Source organism: Corvus cornix, chromosome 5, assembly GCF_000738735.6.
Source record: "Corvus cornix cornix isolate S_Up_H32 chromosome 5, ASM73873v5, whole genome shotgun sequence".
Taxonomy (NCBI): Eukaryota; Metazoa; Chordata; class Aves; order Passeriformes; family Corvidae; genus Corvus; species Corvus cornix.
The window spans coordinates 13,529,513-13,551,979 of record NC_046335.1 but is presented as its reverse complement, the minus strand read 5'-3'; the positions used below and the strand labels follow the sequence as shown (position 1 = coordinate 13,551,979).

The 22,467-nt window shown below is 38.5% G+C and overlaps 1 long non-coding RNA gene across 1 annotated transcript in view; it reads left to right on the top strand.

Annotated features, from left to right (window-relative positions):
* LOC104686387 overlaps positions 1-22,467 on the top strand; it is a 155,133-nt gene that overhangs the window by 104,737 nt on the left and 27,929 nt on the right. The window contains exons 4-8 of the long non-coding RNA XR_005602091.1: positions 8,115-8,247; positions 12,192-12,293; positions 13,302-13,404; positions 16,721-16,900; positions 22,164-22,296. This is a non-coding gene — a long non-coding RNA (uncharacterized LOC104686387). The remainder of the gene's footprint in view (positions 1-8,114; positions 8,248-12,191; positions 12,294-13,301; positions 13,405-16,720; positions 16,901-22,163; positions 22,297-22,467) is intronic.

The following is a 22,467-nucleotide window of genomic DNA, read 5'->3' as shown; positions in this document are numbered from 1 at the left end:
GGTGGAAGGGATGGTTTGTCCTCCTGTTTTACCACAGAAAGCTTCTCCTCTTAGCTAGATTGCTCATTTATAACTGGGGTTGGAAAGTGCAAGCCAAAATGAAATCTGCATTAAAAGAATTTTGTGGGCTGTACAAATCATAAGGGTAACTACTTCACAACATACTGTCCACTGAGGCATATATTTAAAAGGTTAGATAAAATATCTCCTAGCCATTTTTTCCAGTTCTTTTCTTTTTATAGTCCACTGCAAAACAACAATAGATAAAAAGACTGTATATAATGCATGTATATTTTGTTGAGTTTTTTTACCTTTCCCAAAGGAGTCTCTGTGCTTCCCACACTAATTGTAGGTTTTTCTGAAAATGCAGCATGAATCATTTATAAATAAAGAGACTTTAAAATCCCTAAAAGACTCCCTGAGGTATTCAGTATTTCAGCATAAAATAACTGTTAAATGGAGTTATTCTGAATTAGCTTTTACTGGAAAGTGGTGAAAATAAAGTTTTCTTTTCACTGTGAATGTGCAATAATTCTTTTACACAGCTACCCAGGGTAATTGACAAGTGATTTTCATAATTCAGGTTTTAGCAAAGAAATCATCTGAAGTGGCTAACATTAAATGAACGGAGCTGCTATTAAAATATAGCTTTCAAGAGAAACTGCATGAGATGTCAGATCCAGGGGCTCTGTGTTGAGACCTTAAAAAATAATTCAGGCTATAAAGTAAAAACACATACATTCAAGCTCCACAATAAATTCATACATACACCTTCCTCACACATGCATACAAACACATAAAATAATAAAGAAGCATTTTTCATCTTTCTCTTAAAATCCTGTGATTATTTTAGCACACAGATAACCTTAGAAAGTCAAGGCACTCAGAAAAGGTAACTGATTTGCATGACTCCTTTGGACTCCGTAACCTTGACTGTCCATACCCACTGTACAATCAGAGGTCACATTTGATCTCTGTGTGTAAAATTATGCAGAGGAAGCTTCTTCAACACTTTGTAGTTGATTGACAAATTGGTCTGTCACTCAAATGCTCCTTCAACTTATCGTGAACAGTAAAGAAAATTATCTGTTCTGTGCATATGTGAGAAAAAGCCTGTTCATTAACCTCTAGTCTGCTGAAGCTGTGGAACATATAATGCTTAGAGGAATATGTACTATATAAGAAAAGTATGCAAAAAGATACAGGTGTGTATATATATATGTTCACGTGTATATATTTGTGTGTATAACATATAAAAATGGGTGTCTATAATAGAGCAGACTGTATGACATATATTTCATATGAATATGTACATATTACACCAGTTTCCACAGAAAATTTAGGCATGCTTTTTCATGAATTTTGTACACACATGGTAGCTACAGACAGGCAGACACCTCTGAGATGATTCCTACAAATATTTGTTAGAGCAGGCTTCATTATCTAAGATGCCTGTGACAATTATCCCTCAGATATTCTGCCTACACTGTAGCTCTCAGATGCTGGGTTATTTACAAACATTACTGTATCACAGTGTAAGGATTTAAAAGCAACTGACAGTAAAAGTAGGGCCTAATTCACTTCAAGTGTTAAGCAGAGGCAACTCAGACAGATTAAGTGGAGCTATACCTGTTTATCTCAGCAGCAAATTTAGTTTTACATGCCATGGAATACTCATCTGGCATCCAGTTGCTTCGGCTTGGGGAAATATTTGCAAGTCATGTATATGTATATGTTTTTTTTGCTAACTACTGCTCAGTGTACTTTTATTTATCTGTCTGATCTAGGTGAGAAAAATTAATTTCTCTAGGCATTTGTCTCTAAATTCTCTATGTGTAGCTGAACCTCAACTAACGACATCCAGATAGAAATCTGAAGCTAGATGATGATGACACTTCTGTGCCTTGACAGACCTTTTTTCCCCACCATAAGCCCTGTGTACATACCAGAGAGCAGTCCTGATGCAAACTCTCCTAACTTAAACTTTGTGAAAGTCCTGACCACAGCCCTGACTTGCTGGCTTCTGACTCGCCTCTGACCATGAGGAAACATGCCAGGTAAAACCTGGAGAGACTGTGTCTCCGCCCTCTTGACAAGATCAGAGGTTTTGAGTAAGGTATTTGCTTGAAACCTAGGTTGTTAAGTGACACAAACTTAAAAAAATCCCACAAACATAAACCTCCACAATTGGTGTTAACATAATTTTTTTCCAAGAAAAACTTTTCCTTCTACTATTTAGTAATTTTTCTTTGCCAGTGGCTGACTAGCTTGAAGTCTTTGAAACACTGAGCTTTCTATAAAATCCAAATAATTCTCTGTAAATCAAAGTACTTGGCATGCTTGCTGCAAAGCCTGAAGCTTTTTTTTTTTTAAGGTAATCTCTAGAAAGTAGTTTGTACTCATGTTTTCACAGTGATTAAATATGCAAAGTAATTTTCATGATTATCACCCCGTTCTGAACCAAATCAGATGCGGCTATGCTTCTCTTTGTACAAAGCCAGTTATTGGATCAGATTCCAAAACAAATCCCCTGAATTTGGCGGATCATCATTTTAAAAGGGGGCTTGTTAAGGTAATGATTAAATTAAACCACCCCTTTAAGAATATTTAGATCTGGTCCGCCAAGCGGAACGGTCTAATGGTTTTTAAATTAGAAGCTGCGAATGTTAGTGAATTTCTTTTGTGGGTCAAGTGGGTATTAACAAATGCTAAGACTGTTCTCTCTTTTGTCATCACCTTGAAATCTGCAAAGAAGAGCGAAGAGTGGGAAAGACACAAGGAGAGAAGCACTGTTGGTATTTTAATATCAGTGCTTTTAAACCAAGGGCAGCCTCAGATTTACAAGGTTGGATAGGAGAAGGTATGAGATGATGTTGCTAGTAATCTCTTTATACCTTGCTCTTGAGAAGGAGACTGAAGCTCGAATCTTCAAGGAAGTGGAGAACCCAAGTGCATTCAATTCTGGCAGTCTCAAGCTATTGCAGAGGTGTAATAGCTTGCTAACCACAGAAGCGTGGATAACAACCCCTACCTGTTGCTTCCAGATTTCTTAACCCTGTCAATTTTAAATGTGCTTTTTAGCCTCAGATGGTGCTGGGAATTTGTGGCTGGGAGAGACAGTTGTTTCCTTGTGTGGAGAGGATGGCTGGATCCTTTCCAAAGCTAGAGACTTCAGTTTCTCTTTTGGTACCCCAGGCAAACTGTTTGTCACTAGTACTTTACATCCCTCAGTCCTACCTAATACTGGAGTTCTGTGAATATTGGATTTATGGGGCATAACAATCTCCCTGGTAGGAGGAAATCCACATTAAAATATAAATCTGTCAAGTTAGGTCAAGTCACAGCTAACAAAATACCAATGCTGATATTCTGTGCTTAGTCCCTGCTTCTTTTCAGTCATACATAGGTTTCTGAAAATGGCACCACTTGGACCAAATTTTTCCTATACTGAAATGGTTTAAAAGAGAAAAGTTGGTTAGGGGCAGAGGTGAAATTTGAGTTTCTTTCAGAAAAGTGGGGAGAGAAATAGTTTTCTGTGTATTCACACAAAGGCCTTGTGACTCTTTTCTTTATGAATAGCTTTCTAAGCAAGGGTAGTGGTGGAAAGCTACAGAAAAAGACTGTAACTGGTGAGGTGCGCTTCTGTAGGTGAAAAAGTCAGTTTTCAGTTGACTGAATTATGACCCTTTAGGAATTGTATGCTTTGGACAGTTTGTGTAGGGCTTTTTGCTAAGCTTGTAAAACGCACACTCAGGGAGAGACATGCTCTGTGCTTGTGTGTGTATTGAGGGAGGGAGAGAGGGCAGAATAAGTTTGCTGTGAAATGAATGATTTTCTGACCTGAAAAAGTGGTTAGGGAAAGTGGCTTACTGAGCTGAGTCCTGGGCTTATTCTCTGCAAAGCAAGTAAGCAAAGCGATCAGGCCAAGACTGATTGGTATGAAGTAGGATTTACAGAGAGAAACACCACTCCAATTAATCCAACAGACTGCCTTCATTTTATTACCTGCATCCATCGTACCCCACTTGGAATGCTGCATCCAGGTCTGGGGCTCTCAACACAAGAAAAATGTGGACCTGTTGGCATGAGTCCAGAGGAAAGCCACTGAGTTGATCAGAGGGCTGGAGCAGTTCTGCTGTGAAAACGGGCTGAGAGTTGGGGTTGTTCAACCTGGAGAGGAGAAGTGTCAGGGTCCCTTCCCCCTGCCATGTGGTCCTGGGAGAGGGGCCCGGGGGGGAGACACAGGGTTTCCTGAGCCCCTGGTCAGCCTCGTTCCCCATTGGTTGTTTTGTGTTCCCCTGCGTGGGCAAGGACCCTCAGGTCCTGTGATTGCCGCAGTTGCTCAGCAGATCCTCAGCCACACGGCTGGAGAAATAAACATCTCTGAAACATCTATCAAGAACTGGTCCATATATATTTCTTTTCCACGGGCCTCGTTGTCTGATCCACGTGTTGCAGTATCCCCGCTGCAACAAATGGTAGAGAATTGCGAGCAGAGCGATCCCCGATCCCTAAGGACAGTGACTGATTTGTGAGTAAACTCTGGATTTCTCTTCTTGTTTTTGTTTGGCTATTCCATCTCTAAACTATGGAGGAACCATGGAAAGACTCTCAGCTCTCAGAGCCGCATATGGACAATTATCTTAAACTTGAAAAGATCCTTGAACAACGATTTGTAAATTCTAGCTTAATTCAAGCTCCAAAGGAACTGAAACACTTCCTGGCATGGTTGTTTAAGCACTTTTTCTATGTTTCTTGGGATTTGATTCTTACCAAAGACTTTTGGAAGACCATTTGGACACAGTTAATTTCTGAGTCAAAATATATGCCGATGGAAGAATATTTTTGTGAATATTATTTAATTACCGAGACTGTTGAACAATGTCAGCTGTGTCCTTGCATCGTTAAAACTGCTTCAGGGACCATGCGACCCAGGCCACGTGGACCGAGCCCTCTCTGAGCAGCAGCAAGGTAGTTCCTGCATGCGGGCAGAGCGACGCGAGCTGCAGTGTCGGCAGCAGAGCCAGGTGTGGCGGGAGCCCGCCCAGCCCCGTGCAGCGCGTGGTGGAGCGAGCCCCGTGAGAGGAGTGGCGCGCGGGCAGCGGCTGGCGGTGGTGGAGTGGAGCTGCACCCAGCCGAAACACGCACTGGAGCAGGGCATGGGGGGGTCGTCGCTTGGGGGCCCGGCTGAGACATGGGTGCAGCCCCAAGCAGTGGCAGCGCAGCTGAGAGCAGAGGTGGTGGCGGCACACGGGGAGCTGAGCTGCGCAGCCCGGCCCGTGCGGCCCTGAATGGGACCCCAGGAAGAGCGCGTAGGCACGAGCAGCCCTGGCGGCCCCGGCAGCACTGACAACCCTGGCAGTTCCAACGTGAGCGAAAACGAAAGAGAAAGCAAAAATGCAGCAAGACAGAAAACAGCAACCACTTGGAAAAAGGAAAAAACCACTGTAGCTAAGGTTTTAGGAATAGTAAAATGGTATAATGTTAAACAAAATTATGATTTCATAACAAGATGCGACAACCAAGAAGACATGTTCGTTCATAGAACTGCTATTAAAAAGAATAACCCTGAAAAATACATCCCAAGCTTAGGAGATGGAGAAGTAGTAGAGTTCAAAATTGTGCAAGGTAGAAAAGGGTTACAAGCAGCAGAGGTCACTGGGCCTGATGGTGTTTCTGTAAAAGGCAGTATATATGCTAAAAATTGTAGTCATGTTAGACAATATCTCCATTATAAGCCCCCCCTACAGTCTCCCTTTCCTAATCCCACCTTTCCCTTTTACCCTATATCCTATTACCCCCAGTGTATTCCCAATCCATTTTTTCACCCATGGTTTCCCTCACAAAACCATGCCTTTGCCGATTGTTTCCCCAAAAATCGCTTTCCAATGCCGAGTGGGGGATGAAGAGGGGGAGGGAAGAAATTAACTATTGTTGTTTAGAGTTCCAACATGTACAAATGGAAGAAACCCTCTCCTGCCTCAGTTTCCCCACAAAGCATGCCCAGAGAGTCCTGTCTCCCTTCTGTCAGCCTTAAGATGTTCCAGAGAATCTGTTTGAGCATTTAAAGACTCAGGAGGGTGGCTTGTTTTGTTTTGAAACTGTCCTTGTTATCTCATGTTTATCCAGTTGTTTTCAATGTTAAGCTCTAAATCTCTTTTTGTTAAAAATAAACGGCTGAGATGTTGTGGCCCTCCCCCCCCGCCATGGGGTCCTGGGAGAGGGGCCCTGAGGGGAGACACGGGGTTTCCCTGCCCCTGCTCAGCCTCGTTCCCCGTGGGTTGTTTTGTGTTCCCCTGCGCGGGCAGAAGGACCCTCGGGTCCCGTGATTGCCTCAGTTCCTGGGCAGAGCCCCGGCCATGCGGCTGAAGAAATAAACATCTCTGAAACATCTATCAAGAATCGGTCCATATCTATTTCTTTTCCACGGGCCTCACTGATTGATATACGTATTGCATTATCCCCACTGTAACAGAGAAGGCTCTGATGAGACCTTACAGCACCTTCCAGTACCTAAAGGGGGCTGCTAGAGGGCTGGAGAGACACTTTTTACAAGGGCATGTAGTGAAAATAGGACAAGGGGGAATGGCCTTAATGTAAAGGAGGGTAGGTTTAGATTCAATATTAAGATGAAATTCTTTACTTTGAGGGTGGCGAGGCAGTTGGAACAGGTTGCCCATAGAGGTTGTGAACATCTCATCCCTGGAAGTGTTCAAGGCCAGGGATGGGGCTCTGAGTAACCTGGTCCAGTGGAAGGTTCCCTGGCCACAGCAGTGGGATTGGAACTAGATGATCTTTCAGATCCCTTCCAAACCATTCTATGATTCTACTCTGTAAATTTATCTGTTAACGGAGGATCATAATCCTGTGACAATATTTTAATACACTGAAATCGTCTATTCTAAAAATTCCAGTAAAATGCTGATAGGAAGTTTGTAACTATGACAGAAATAATTAGGGGAATGTTACGATTTAACAGCTGAGAATAAAAACAAAACCACCCTAGAAACCCAGCTGAAAAAATACAACAAACATTATTCAGCCTTGTTAAACAACCTTAAATCTGCTCCTTGCATATAGACATGACAATACTTGTGGTCAGTTCTAAATAACCTTCCTTATCCTATGCGGTCTTTTGCATTAAAGCAAACAAAGATTCAGATTCTAATTTGCATTTAAGTTGTATAATAGATATTAAGCCTTTGGTTCACATTGCCACATGTAATTATTTTGGTCAAGAAACCATTACGGTGCAAAATACTAAATGGAAACGAATGTTAATAATAATTTCACATATTTTTTTCTTTTCTGAAGCAGAGAACTTCTTTCTCTCTCACTAAAAAGCCTTTTGACTTTTCATAAATATGATTTTGACTCAGGAAGAATATTTCTAAAAATAATAGAAAGGGTGCAATGGGTTGTACTCAAGCCATCATGCTGTATAGTCTAATCTGACACCACAGTGACCAATTTGTAGTGACAATCCTTCACAAGAAGGCCTAATTCATAATTAATGCAAATTCTTAGCAGGTTTTTTGTTCTTTCTTTAAAAGCACAGGACACTGATTATTTTAAATCTGTTTGGACTGTTCCCTTATTGCAAACTATATTTTCCCTAAAATAAAAGTGTTAACAAAGTTATCTCCCGAAGTTTTTGGTGAATAAAACCCTGAAGCACTTCTGCTTTGTACATCATCAGGGCCTGGTTAGTTTGAAAGAGAACCTGCAGTGAAGTTCATTTGCAGATAACAGTTTTTCCCAGTCTGGGCCCACCTTGATCCCCTCTTCTATGTAACTTTCAGTTTATTGTAGAGACTATCTGTGAGAAATCACTAAGCTCGGACCCTCATTCCTGCCTTCACCAAAGGAAAGGTGCGATTGAATCTTGGATTTTGGCTGGGGCTGACAGTTTAACTCATCAGTTGGTCCCTATTTTCTAAGGGCAGACAAGACACTGTATTTCTGGGAAATGGGCTGCATGTTCTGTCAGGCAAAACACAGTATTTCAACAGCACAACTTTAGAAGTTCATACAAGTATTATCTCAGTTTCCAACACAAGAAAATGAGACTGAACAAAGCATATTAGTCTAAAAGAACTTCTTCTTCTCTCCAGTGTTTAGGCCTTAAACCAGAGAATCACCCTTTCTGGAAGTGGACACTGTAAAGTGAAGTTATGCTTCAGAATGCCTTTCGGATCCTGCCGTTTCGGATATGTTGCTGTTGCTTCAGGGCAGTCATGGACAAAGGTATCCCACTTGTTCCCAAAACTGCAGACACAGAATGAGTAGCCACAATTATTTGCTGGCTGAAATCACTAGCATGAAGATGGAAAGCAGGTTGAGAGTCTGTTCTAAATTCACAAATGATGTCTCTTAAACAGGTCTCCATAAAAAATATAAAATTTCATGATAGCACAAAGAAGTAAAATGGATATAAACTCCAAGCAAGAATTTTTGTTTTATTCTATGTTTCAAACATTTGTTTGAGGTTTGAATGTGAATATTTTCAGATCACCAGTATTTCAACTGGCATCAAGCTTTTTCTGCTGAGCTATAAGGTCAAAGCTCTGCTTTTGGGTTATCTGCAGAGGGGATCTTGACTGCATATTGTGCCCTTGATCCCTGCATAAACCAGCTGTTGATGTCAGTCTGAGTTTCATGTGCAGATTAGAGCTGCGTAAGCTCTTCACAACAAAATCTGAAGTTATGCAAAAGCCTCTAGTAGTTTGCAGTTTGAATGTGGAAATAAGTCCAGAAGAGGTTTATGTAGAATTTGACTCACTAGCAAACTTTTGAGTGAAAATTCAAAACTTTTTCTCTAGACTAAAAGGATTATTATTATTTTTTAATGCTTAATGCCATGGTTTTGTCCCCTGGTTTTATATGCTTTCATGGAAGGCACATGGATTAAACAAAACAAGCAGTGAGAAGCAATGCCTATACTTTTGAACATCACCAACAAATCTACAAGTTCTTAATGCAAAGTTTGAACCCCAAAAACTGGAAGATTACAAGATGGAGGAATGACATAAACCAAATGATCAATTTGAGTTCTGGATTGCAAACATTCTCCACTCATATTACAACTGACTGGAGTCAGATTTTTTTTTCTGTCCTGGTCAGGCACTATTCAGAGCAGAACTTGAGGAGTATAAAGTGTATATATTATAAGTTGACAGCTGATCTAAGAACTGAAACCAGTAGGAGTTGCAGTGCTGAATGAAAGTCATAAACCTGAAGGCATAGATCTTTTGTGGCAGATGAGAAAAGGAGATTCTCTCCTAAATATTTGTGAAGTAGGGATGCCTTTTGTAAAACATTTTTTGTGACTCTTGAGCAGTGTAAATTTTACCTAAAGGGACAAATTCCCAGTGTCTCTGGGTGAGTTCTTTGAGCAGGGAAATCAGAACTACACACTGGGGGCTTCTGTCAGAAGAGTTGCTCTTTCTCAAATAATGTCACTTAATTAAAAACTTTAAAGATATATTTACCTTCTGAGTATTTTGGACCAAACCACTACACCTTCTCAGACAGAAATGGATGCCTTTAGAACAGTTCTAGTCTATTAGTAAATAATGTACATATGAAAAGATTTGTAAGTACATATTTAACCAAAGCAGTCATTCTGGTCTCTTAGATAATTAATATGCATTGGAGAACTTGCCATTAAAGACTTCTTCCTCTCTTCTTTTTACTTTAAAAAGTGAGGAAGTTAAATGCAAAAAATATAATATTAAAAAAAAAAAAATCAACCCACTGAATAATGATAGGCTTGGGACATAAGCCATAAAAAACAGGACACCAAAACTTCATTAAAACTTAAGGCTCGAGAACTTGTTCTGTGAAGCTGATTTTCTTTTTTCTTCTTCTTCTCTTTAGCAGCTAGAATTAAAGGACAAAGTGTCAGCTTAATTTTAAATTTCCTGGCTTTGGTCCATTTGTGTTACAGCCTTAATCAGGAAGAAATAGTTCTGCTAAGGGTCATATTATTTTTGGCCCATGGAGGAATGTTCAAGGTGGACTAAAGGGCAAAGCTTTAGGTAGGATGTTACCAGAAATGAGATAGGGACCACATCTGTCCCCTCAGAAACATTATTGGCATAGGGGTGCTGCCACTGCATGGAGCCAGGACTCTTCTAGGAGCCAGGGCTGTTCTATGAGCTGCTTGGACTCCTCTGGAGCAACTTGTCTTTCTGTTTGCCGCTATCCAACTCCTCTCATTTTAGCCCAAAACCTCTGCCTTGCTTTAATTATTTGTGAGTCACCATTTTCTGAGGCTGTGAGCATCTGAAGGTAAGACTTTTTGCTTTTAGAGACCCAAAGGAGCTCTGATCCTAAATGGCACTTTCCAGTTACTGCACAAATGCACGTTTAGTGACCATGCTTTGTGATGGACGTGGGGTTTGGAAGCTTGGCATGTTATTTGGAAGAGGTGTTTCTCAAATGTTTCACCTGAAACAGAAATATTTTTGTTATATTAAAGAAGTGGCAAAACAGATAATAGAGTAAAAGGATATTTGGTTTGAGTTATAAATATGAGCATACATACTTTTCTGACTTGGATCACATCTATCCAGTTTATTGAGTAAATTGTGGAGAGATTTACAACAACGTAAATTCCTTGAAACCAAGTAGAGGTTTATAAAATCTGTAAGATTCTTAAGTGATTTAATGTTTGATAAAAAAGAGCAAACAATTCACAAATGTCTTCCCACCACAGTGCAGGTTTGAAAACCCTTTGAAATCAATGCACAGGATCCAATTGATTTCATCAGATTTTGCATCATGCTCTAACTAAATCATAAGATGCAATCAGAATTTACTCTATATCCTAAAAAAGAGATGCCTTTTTTATTTCCCTGGGCACAGAACAATAATATAATTTTACTCTGTTATGCTACTGAGAGAGTGATACACATGTTGAAAGATGAATTCTGATCTCTTAAAGTAGCATTAAGCCAGGGTATCTTTCACATTTTCATACTGATATGTGAGGAAGCACTTTTTGCTTCATGTGAAATGTTAGCATAATGGCACTGAAATTTAGAATGAATATAATTCCTGCTGTACCAAGGCCCTTATGAAAACAAGGCTGTTTATCTTGTGAGGCTGTCCTAGCAAACCAAGGCTTAAAAATGAGAAATAAATGCTCTTCAGTTTTACAAGAGTGTTGTGCCTCTGAGCTTCGCATTTTTTCTAAACCTCAGGATAGTGTAAGAAGAACCAGTAACAGGGAGGCAAGCTTCCATAGCTTTCATATCAGAGAGGAAATGACCACAGCTCTGTAATAAAGGGCAAGGACATTCATTTGACTTGTTGGTTTACTTTATTATAAGGATGTCATTCATGTTTCTATAATTAAACTTGTTTCAGCGCCTCCATTATAAACTCTTTTTTTTTTCCCTTGCTGAAGCAAATGCTGGCACGCTCCATCTGTTTCAGTGTCCTGGAGTGCCTTGTTTTTATGTTGTTTCTTGTTTTTTTTTCTTGGGGGGTGGTTGATTGTTGGTTTTTTTTCCCTCCATTTTGGAAAGGTTTAGTCTTCATTCTAAGAATGAAACTTGTATAAATTTCATGCCTCTCTCATATCTGTGTCTCTGGAGGTATCATCATACATCATTCTCATTCTTGTAACAGAAAATGTGCATTTTAAATGGGTCCTGGACTTAGAATTAGAAAACTAATCTTATATTTTTAGTTCTGCAAGATATTGTCTTGCTGTACTTCTGCACTGATGAGCTCAGCAGGTGATTCTTCAGCAAATTCTTTCTGTGTCTTGATACTATGACTCATGAGCTCTGGTGGTACTTGTTGGGGGGACTGAAGTCACCAATGTCATAGAGAAGAAAGCTGAAGGGTTATTGCGCCTATTTTGCAAATACCATAGTTCCCAGTCTGTGTGTGTCCTTAAAACAGAGGCAATAGCTAAAGAACAGATATTTTCCATGGTAAGGATGGTAGGCAGGTGGGAAAAATAACCTCTTTGATACTTGCCATAAATCACCAGAGCTTATCAGGCTCATCAGTGCCCTCAGTATCCCAGCTGTAAATTACAGTTTTGTATGTCTCTTTTTGTCTGTTTTCCCTGCCTAGGTATCTTTTCAGTTTAAGGTAGGAACTGCAAGTATGTGCACATGTGTGTGAATGAGTAGAGAGGGGTTATCTTTAGCTTCCTTGTATTTCTTACCAAGGTAAAACACAACTGTCAAGCTTGGAGAGACTCACCCGTCCCATGAGTAGTTTACCTGATCCACAAATGTTTAGTTTGGAAGTCTGGCCCTAAAGCCTTTCAGGTATGTAAATCCAATTCTTAACTGCATAAGCACTTTTGAGGTACTTGCTCCATGCTTGAAAATTAGTCTTTAGACCACACCAATATATTTTCTTGGTGTCAGTCCCGTTTTCAGGGTTGATTCCCTCATGTACAGGTGCAGACAGGCACTACATGTGCATTGGGAAGTATTGATACACCAATGGTGAGAATTCAGGTGTGTGCACCCACTTGAGGGCCACATCCAGGAATCACTTCGTGATGTTACACTACTGTGTTCAGTATTTGCATTTAACACTTTTAAAATGAGAGAAGAATAAGGGATGAGAAATGCAGAGGCTAATGTTTCAGTTGTGTGGTCCCCACAATTTTACCTATTCAAACATCTTTAAAAAAAGAAGTTTCCTACTCAGACTCATCCTAATGTGCCATTTCATTATAAAACCAGAATCCTTTTGAGATTTTTTTTCTTGCATTCAATGGTTTGGAACACTGACAATATAAAGAGTTCCTGTTTAGATAATACTTTGTGGCAAACTAGAATAGATATTTCAGCCAGAAAAGTGATTGCAACTTCTGCTGCATTAAAAAAAAAAACCAAACAAAAAAGAAAATGAACCTTTCATATACCAGTTGTCATGTTTCAAAGATTTTTTGTGTTACTGTGTTTAGATGCAATTAAGACTCCAGATTATTTTACTTGTACTGAGTAAACACAGTTCCACTGCCAGTCTAGGTTAGTTTTCTCTCTAGCTTGTTTTTCACTATTTCATTGGATGATTTTTTTTATAGATTTCTCTCTTCAATAAAAGTCCTTGCTTTCACTAATATAACATTAATTTGTGATTGATCTGTTCTGAGGTGGAGAAATAAGGTCAAAACATATATTGGCATCCTGATGGCTTGAGTTGGTCACTGCCAGCTCCTGATCGGCAGCCAACTTTTCAATTAAGAGGTGAGAGTGATCTGTGCTGGTTTTGCTATTTATCTCATCTCTGAGGAGCGACACATTTTGCTTTTCTGAAAACAGCTCTGAAGACTCTGCAGTTCAAGTTAATTTTGATCAGTGGCTGATCTCCACCTCATATCTGAAAAGTTCACTGGGGTTCTCAGCACCATCCAAATGCTTGGAGGTAAGAGTATGAAACACAGAAAATTATCAGAGGAGTAATGATGATAATATCAGAAGAAGATAGACTTGTGAGGCAGCTAAGATATTATAATCCAAAAAATTGTTATGGGTAATTTTCTTCTCATAACCTGAGGACACAAACTTTATTACTCTTTAAAGTCCAATATTGCACCAATTAAATTCCAGCTTAAGAACTAAGGTTTCCAGTCCACTTTTCATTTCAAAATGTGTCTCCTATTTTTGTTCTCAGAAGTCCCATAAGAACAACTTTTTATTCTTTCTTTTTTTGTCTTCATATTTTCTATAATTAAAAAGCATGAAGGAATATTATGTTACAGAAATTTTGCCAATGTGCTTTTGGTTTTGCAAAAGCACATACTTAAAATCATGCTATTTTCTCACACAAGAAGTAATATATTTTGAAAAAGAAAGGAAACAAACTTCAAGCCATTTTCTTTTTCTCTTGCTGCATTTAACTTTTCTACCTCACAGCTCAGATTGCTTTTTTTAATCAAAGCAGTAATGGAAGAACAGTCCTTACACTCAAATGCAATCACATTTAATCATATTTAATATCCTTATTTCTCAGGTGATCAGACTTTAAAAATTTGATTGCTTTAGTTTGATTTAAAACTTAAGGTAGGTCAAACCCAATAAAAAAGGTGTATTTTTGTTAGTGTGTTCCAGTTGTGCGGTTTCTTAACATGCTTGAGCTTTTGGCTGTTGTATTTCTGGAAAAAAGAATTCTGAGCACCCTCTCAGTGGAAATGGGCAGAGAATAAAATGATACAATTTTAACCAAATATGATACATTTTTTGGTAAGAAAAAATAAATTTATTTGATGATACACTGATCTTTGTCCTATAAAAGAAAGACTTCAATTCAGTCTGAATATATTTAGTTATCCTCTTCTGTTGTCCGCAAACTTGTTTCACAAATAGGTTCAGTGGAATGGGTTTCTGAGTTGTTTTACTCCATAATAAATCCAAAACAACTCCAGATGACATTGAAATCTCTCATCTCTGTCTGCAGTCTTCATTTTCAGTCTGTAAACAAAGGACTGTAGCTGAGGTCGTGACTCCTATCAGCTTTTTTTGTCTACAATAAGCCATTGCCTTTGTTGCAATTGCCCTGTAAGTTCCAGACCATAACCTAACACACAAACTGCTTGCTTCCTACTTGTATTAATGTGAAGGTAAACTGTGTGCTGAGCATGTCAGACTTTCTTTTCATGAACTGTACCTGGTTTCCTTTAATCTCAAACTGGATTCTGCACTTCATATGGGAGCACACTAGCTGAACGTTCCTGTTATGAGCACCAATCATGATGCTGAAACATGCCCAAAGGCTATATGCTTTAAGAGCAAAACTTTAGGGACCCATTTGTCCTGTAAACAAACACTCCCTTGAAATCTTCTGAGTGCTTATGGTACGTCAGTCTTACTTCCATGAGAATGAATAGAACAATTATGCTTTCATATAGACTGAGACTGCAGAATATGGTAAAACTTGATCCTCCCAGTCCAGCAGCATACATAAAATTTGCTAAGCCACAGAAGTGAACGAAACTAATGAAATGTTCCATTCCTTGTTAATTTGATGCATGTGTTCTGGGTGGGTGAGAAGGAACAGAGCAGGAAAGGGCAGGCTTGTGCCAAAGTTCAGGGTCAAGTCACTATAGAGTTTTAGCACAATCTTGGAGATTGATCTTAGGATTCCTGGAGCTGTTAGACTATGATGATTTGACAGGCATATGTAAACTATAGGAAAGTTCCTTCTGAGATATATTGTTACAGCAATGAGAGGTAATCAGAAAGTATGCATGTTGTCTGTGTTGATGTAGTGGATCAGTCTTATATGGAAAGACTATGATTTCATTAACTTATCATCAAGCTGAATTTATAAAAGGATGGACACTGCTTGAGAGTCTGGTATGCCTCAGACTAAAGCTTTGTAGCTTCAAGGTCACATTAACATAGTTTTATTGTTACTTTTTTCAGTGCAGACCTGTTATCTGAAGAGCAGATATTACCTTCTGTGAAATTCATTATATGTGCTAAATTAAAAAAAAAAAAAACCCTAAAAAGAGAGACTGCAGCTCCCACTTGGCAAGGAATACCATCCATATAACCTATTCCTGGTTGCTGCTGGTGCATCTGTACCTAGCTTTGCCACAGGACCTGTGAGATAAATTTGAAATTGTAAAGTGCCCGGCAGGGGAGTGCGTTTGTGAGCTTGCAGTGTGGCTTTTCTGTACTGACTTTCGTTATGTCCCCTCTGTTCACAGCTTGTCCATTTGTGGGGCATTAAGAACAATGTAATTTTTTAAAAAAAATACATGTACACAATGTTCCAGCTGGCTAGCAGTACTCTGCCTTACATTGTTCAGTCTGATGTTTCACTCTGTGTTCGAGCTCATTTTAATAGCCAAAAATATTGTGTGAGACTGCTGCATAGATACAAGATACTTCTCAAGAGGTAGGTGAGTTTTGAAGGTAGTGTGAAATGATTCTATCATAGCTTGCAATGTACTCTGGGAGGGGAGGCATTGCATTGATATAAGATGATGATTTAAGTTTTGGCAGACACTGAATAACAGTTACCATGCATTTTGCCTCCAAATTCTCCTAATTCAACTTAATAGTCAAATCATGTTTTCTCTCTGCTTTCCTGATCATCCTCCATTAACCTGCAGTCTTTGATAAATATGCATTGCCTCATAATGTTGCATAAACATTTTTTAGAAGGCAAATAGAGAGTAAACAAAACCCAAGGTAAAATGATATTAAAGACCTTGATGGCTTATTAATCATTTATACAAAACTTATTAATCAAATGGATACTTTAAAACAAAATGCTTTCTTCCAGATTCAGAGAATAGAGGCAATGCTGGACTTTTCTCTGTTATGAGGTGAAGGCTGGCAGGAGGCAGTTCTTCATCATCTGTAACTCAGTTTTGAAAGTTCAGGCTCCAGGAACATCTCCATGCTAATTCACTGTCCCTGTCTGCAATCTGATCAAGGGCTTTGTGTGCTCCTGGTGAAAAAGCCACCATATACAAAAACCTGGCCATCTCCTCCATCAAAGTTTTCTTCCTATTTCCTTGGTCCTTCATTTACTGCTAAATTTTTCTATGTCTCTGTCAAATCTCTGGTGAATAAACTAAGTGGTACTTCTGCTTTGTGTGCCCAAGAACTAATTGATTTGAAAAACACAAAGAACCTTCCCTCCCCAAATCAGCTTTCTTCTGCTGGAGGTTTCAGCATCCTGAGTGAGAGCACAGCATTACAAATCACTGTTTCACTACTCATGACAGTTGAATGCTGGGTTAGAACATGGAAATGGAACATGGAGGCTGTGGAGAAACCTCTGACAGCAGGACTACTTATGATGGAGAGGAAGACTTCTATCCCAGCTGAATGGAATTCTTTGGAGAAAGCAGGAAACTGGCAGCCAGAAATGTAAGGACAATAAAACTGGTAGACCTCCTGAAAAGGTAAATTTACTGCTATTTATAAAATTATGCTTGATGGGCTGGTTAAACTGAACTTCCACGGAGAGAAGCTGTGGTTCAGTATCACTGTGCAGCTGGGCCACAATGGCAGAGGAGTTGGGTCCCTAAAGACACGGAATCACAGTGTAACTCTCAGCTCCTATATCACAGCTGTAGTAAGTAGTTGCTCTTACTCAAGTAATTATACATTAATTTATACACTAATTAATACCTTCTGATTTTTAAAATAAATTCTTTACACAATACTTCTTAAAGAAGTATGCTTAAATTTATGTGGGAAATTCTGGGTAATTTGAAATCAATAGTAAACTTACGCTGACTTTGTAAGGGCCAAGATTTTACCTGTAATTTAAACAAGGGAGATCATATTTTGGCATGTGTTAAACTTGTCATGTTGAAGCATAATGTCTTCCTAAGTGTTTAACTTGCCTGGCTGAACATGAGTTAAAGGATACAGAGCCTGGTCCACATTTAAACGTGTTAGCTGGACCATGCTAAAATTCACTCTTTAATTCCTAGTCTAGACAAAATCATACTCTACAGGAGAAGGAAGAAACTGTCTACAATCTGGGTGATTAATGGGCTGAAAGCAGATGTGATATATAAAAGAGTTTGTAAGCCTCCTTTACTACCTGGAGGTAAAGTTTGGCTGTCACAGGCAAGAGAAAAGGGATAAATTTCAAAGAAGGCTGAAACTGCAGCCAAAATGCATTAAGTGATTACACGGCCAGGACTTACTTTGATCACACCTCAAAAGTAAAACAAACACAAGCATGAAGAAGAAAGGTTCTTTTCCCCCAAAATAGCTCAAAAGGATGAATTCATTAAAGAAAAACAAGTACTCTAGGGCAACAGTACCAAACATGACGTGGTGTTTTAAATCCCTCAGCCCCACAGTAAGGGTGAATGTGGCTCCACTCAAGGCACTGGCCTAACCCTGCAGTTTCCCTGGATCGCCAGGGAGAGATGGGGGTGGCTGTGAGCCTTTGCATATCTGTGAGCTCCTGGGAAGGGAGCACTGTCTCGCTAGTGCACTCTGTGTAGGTTGGCATTCATGTAACCTGATACAGAAGTCATCAAACAGTTGGAAATCAGTGCCAATGGAAAAAAAAACCAAACAAGGTACCAAGAAAGAAAATTAAATAATACCAACTCACATGGACAAACATCTGTGAGTCACAGAGTTGCAGAATCCGGTGTCATCATTTCTATTTGTAAGACAGAAAATTAGAGAAGGGAGATGTGAAGTAGTTTATTCAGGTCATCCAGAGAGTGAAAGGTAAAAATCTCTGTTTCAATCTGTTGCTGTCTTATAAACATCTGCTAGAGAAGAAAGAGGGAAAGTATATTTGTATATATTCTGGTTTGGAATATTCTGCTCTCAAAGGAGCAGGCAGTGTAATGAACAAAGTATATTCTCTCCTTGTGGTTGGAGTTTAGTCAAGATAATTTTGAAATTTAGGGAGGAAAAGTAGCTTGTCTGCTTGTTTAAGTAGTTTAATACCTTAGACTGAATAATGACCTGTCTGAAAAAAAAATCAGATTTTAACATCTCTTCAGTTTTACAGTCTTGCTCTGTATGTTTTGTTATGGGAAGCAGTCAGGCTCCGTGGGTATATATAGTTTATAGCAGATATTTCTGTTCAAGACCACATCTGATAGTATTTGGCACTTTACACTTTCCAACCTTTGCTGATTTTAAGTAATTATAACTGTGTGACATGCAAAAGACTAAAACCCCATTTCCTTGCCCTATTTTTCCTGAGTATGTAAGAAAAATTCCATGTAAAAGAAAAAAAGAAAGCATCACTGTGTTGTCTGATAGCTTGCATTCATGAGACTGAGCAGATGAATTTGCAGAGTCCTGTGTCTTATGTAGTTTTACCCATCTGTAGACTGAAGAAAATTCTACCAAGAGACAAAGTGGATCTCCAGATTTTCTCTTTCTTTTCTGTGGAGTCTCTATATTATTTTATACACCACATACAGTCTCAGACCCTCAATTTGCCCATGTTCAGAAGTTGGGTGAGATATTGGCTCTTTCTAAAAATATTTGAGAGTTAAGGCTGCAAAGTTTGTTTTAAAATGCCCAGTATTACTTAGGGCTGATTTGTAATTTATAGTAGATATCCTCATGTGTTTTGGGGTGGGGTGGGTGTCAGAAATCCTCTAAAATCTTAGAGAGAAAACATATAAACAAGTTCAGCTTATGCAAATGATTTCTTGTAAAGTTAGGCTGGCTAAGATTGTTGTTTATTTTTAATCTTGCTAGCAAAAGCTCTCACAAAATAAAAATATACAAGCAACAAATAATTTCCATCTGGATATTGAACTGTCCACACACTAGCAGCTTTTTTTCTGGCATATTAGGACCGGGAAAACTTCTCTGGTACAGGCTAGGTCGAAAAACACACTTTAAATAATTCCAGCAGCTGTAAGTATATCTAATTTGAAAAGTATTGTTCTGATAATATGTCAATAAATAAACTTAAATCAAACTGAACCTGGAAAAAACCCAAACACTTTCTTTTTTTTTTTTTTACTTAAAAGAAAAATTCTGACATCAGAAGTAACAATAAAGAATGGTTTCAATAAGAAACACAAGCATTACTTTTTAAAAAAATTTATTTTTATGTTTCAAATTTAATTTTACACATTTTGTTTTTAAAAAGGAAAAACACCATATAATTACTGTCACACTTTTTCTAGCACCTCCTTCAACTTTTATGGTAATAAGTAATGACAGCCTCAGCTCCTCTCTCAAGGGGAAGAGTGAAGTCTTCATTTACTTCTAGTGCAATAGATTAAACTGTAGAATCCATTTTAGTCAGGGAAGAGTGGATGTTGGTGAAGTTATGAGCTTACTGCACCTTTTAAAATGAAATATTTAAACAAGTGGAACCTTACGTGGTTGATGCATTAAACTGACATAGGATGTAAATCAAACAACACCTAAATGTCCTTTAACAAAGTCAATTATATTATATAAGCGTAGCAGAGATGGAACTCCTTTATCCTGTGCATCTGTCAGTTTCTCCTCCTAAGATAAAAATGTTTCCACAGATGCAGAATATAATTTATAACCTCTCAGTATTGTGCCATAAACTTAAATGAAATTAAACAAAAATGTATTCTTTATTAATGTTATTGAAAAATGGTGTTCCCTAATCAAAACATCTACTGGAAACATCTACTCAGTTCCTGAAATCATCTCTATTAGATTATGTAGATACCATCTAAGAAAATACTTCTAAACTTGATCTGTCAAGACTTCAAAGAGTCTATAAGCAAATACTTAGATTTGCATTAGATTTTTGACTTTGAAATCCATTATTGTAAGTTCCTTGCTGACTTTGATGTGCTGCCTTTACACCTCCTCTCTGAGAAAGGAAGTGTAAAGGCAGCACATTAGTTTATAGATGTTCACAGACTGTTTTTCGGATAAGGCCATTTAAATCTCTTTTGAAGGTCAATCCCAGCTCTTATCATTCAAGAAGTAATAATAACAGAGAGAGTCTGCCTAGACTAAGGACTGCTTTAAAACACAAAATAGCAGGGGTGGAATGAACTTACTTAACTCTTGACCTAGCACAATATCAGCATTCTAGTGTTTTGCTGTGACAATGCCCTGCTAAGGCATAGTGTGAAATTTCAATATAGGTGTATGGAATTAAATGATTAAGGAGAACAAGAGGTTGCAGGTGTTTACAGCTGGCTTATTTTTTACTTTCATTTATTTTATTTCTTTGTGGTTGTTTGTTGCAATTAATAATGTATTGAGAAACCCTTAAAAATACTGTTTGAAACACACAGCGAGACACCCCATGTTCAAACACAGGACAAGAGTTTTCATTATGCACATGCCAATGCTTTCAAACCTGGCTGGCTAAATTTAGGCTCTGAAAACAATCTGGAAGTAACTTCCTTGCCTTTCCTGGGCCTGATTTTTCTCTTCACTAGACCACTCTACTTACCATGGAACTAGGTCTGTTTTGGATCTTTTGTGCCCTACTCGTATGGATGTCACTTTTCTGTAAGTCATGAGACAAATTTTGAACCATTTTGGAATATTATTGTTTTGCTTCTTTTCATTGTTTTCCTTGATCAGTAAAAATGAGAAAGATTTCTTTTTCCTCTTTTAAGAAACATTCTGCATGCAAAGCCTCTTTCTAGTCACTTTGGTCTAGCTCCATTTTGATTTCAGTGATGATTTCTCACTACGTACCGGTCTTATAAGGACAAAAGATTTTGGAAGCTGTTGCCTCCAAACAAGGGACCTCATTGTCAGAGGATGGAGCCTTACTTTTGAATGCAAAGTTTGGCAAAGAAAGCATTAAAAAACACAGACAAGCCTAAAATTATTAAACACAGTATTGAAAAATATTTAGCAGCTTTTTTTCCTTCTTTTGTAGGTTTTCGGTGAAGTGTGGTAGCAATCATGGTGTTAGATGTTCTGCTAGTTGAGTGCTGACAACACTAACTTTGCAATAACTAGATTATTTTGTTGTGATTTATGAGTAGAATGAGTTAGTTTTGAAACTGATCTTGTCCAGATGCAGTTTTGTGTGATTTCAACAGCATTTTCTGTACTGCTAATGAACTAGTAGAGGTGCTTCAAAATGTCAATGCAGTGCAGTCATTTTGAAGCAGCTTTGTCTCTGCTATTCTAATGAGACAGAAGAGTTGTGCTCTGAACAAAACAGTGCTGCCATAATACCATCCAATAGGTTACAGAAGTGACCAATATTGAAGAAATCTGAAGGAGAATGTGCAAATCTGCAGGGGTTCAAATCACCCCTGTAAAATCGATTCCAGAAATTTTGTGCTGTCATGTTTGCAGTTGTATTTTTATATGCCATGACCTCTTCTGTATTAGCTTTCCTGTGATCAGGAAAATACAGCAGCTCTAGGTTTTTTGAGAAAGTAACTTTAGAATGAGCTGTTTTACTTGCAAAGGGATTTTCTTACCCAAATTATTTGTAAAATATACAAAGGTCTATAATAAAACTAGTCATTTTAAAGCTTATATTTAAATGATGGATAACAGTGAGAAAAGTCAGATATGTCGTTCCTCAACCCACTTAAATGCAAACAGTACCTAAAATGCTGTTTCAGCATATTATGTCTGTGCTACAATCCCTTATGTGTTTTCTGACTTAAGCAGTTTCAGACCCCAGCTTTGCTTCTGTTGATTTTAGGTGCTTATCAAGTCCACATTTAGAATGATTCTTGTACTTCTCCCCAGGTCAGCAGAGGCATGGAAGATTTGTTACCCACTTTTGTTTAGATGAGAAATAATGCATAGAGATGAAAGGAGTGAGTGTTTCACAGACGCTGTGTCAGAGCAAGAGCTTGGGATCACCATTCCAAAGGTCTAGGTGAGTTTGAACAATTGCAGTAGCCTTTCTTTCTGGATCTAGAGCTTACTTCATGGCTATTGCAGCAGGAGAAGGGAAATTCACATTTGAGCCACTCTTCAGCATGTAGTTGTAAGGACTGTTGGACAACTTAGCACCAGTTACGGATTGCGTTGAAAGAGGTAATGCTCT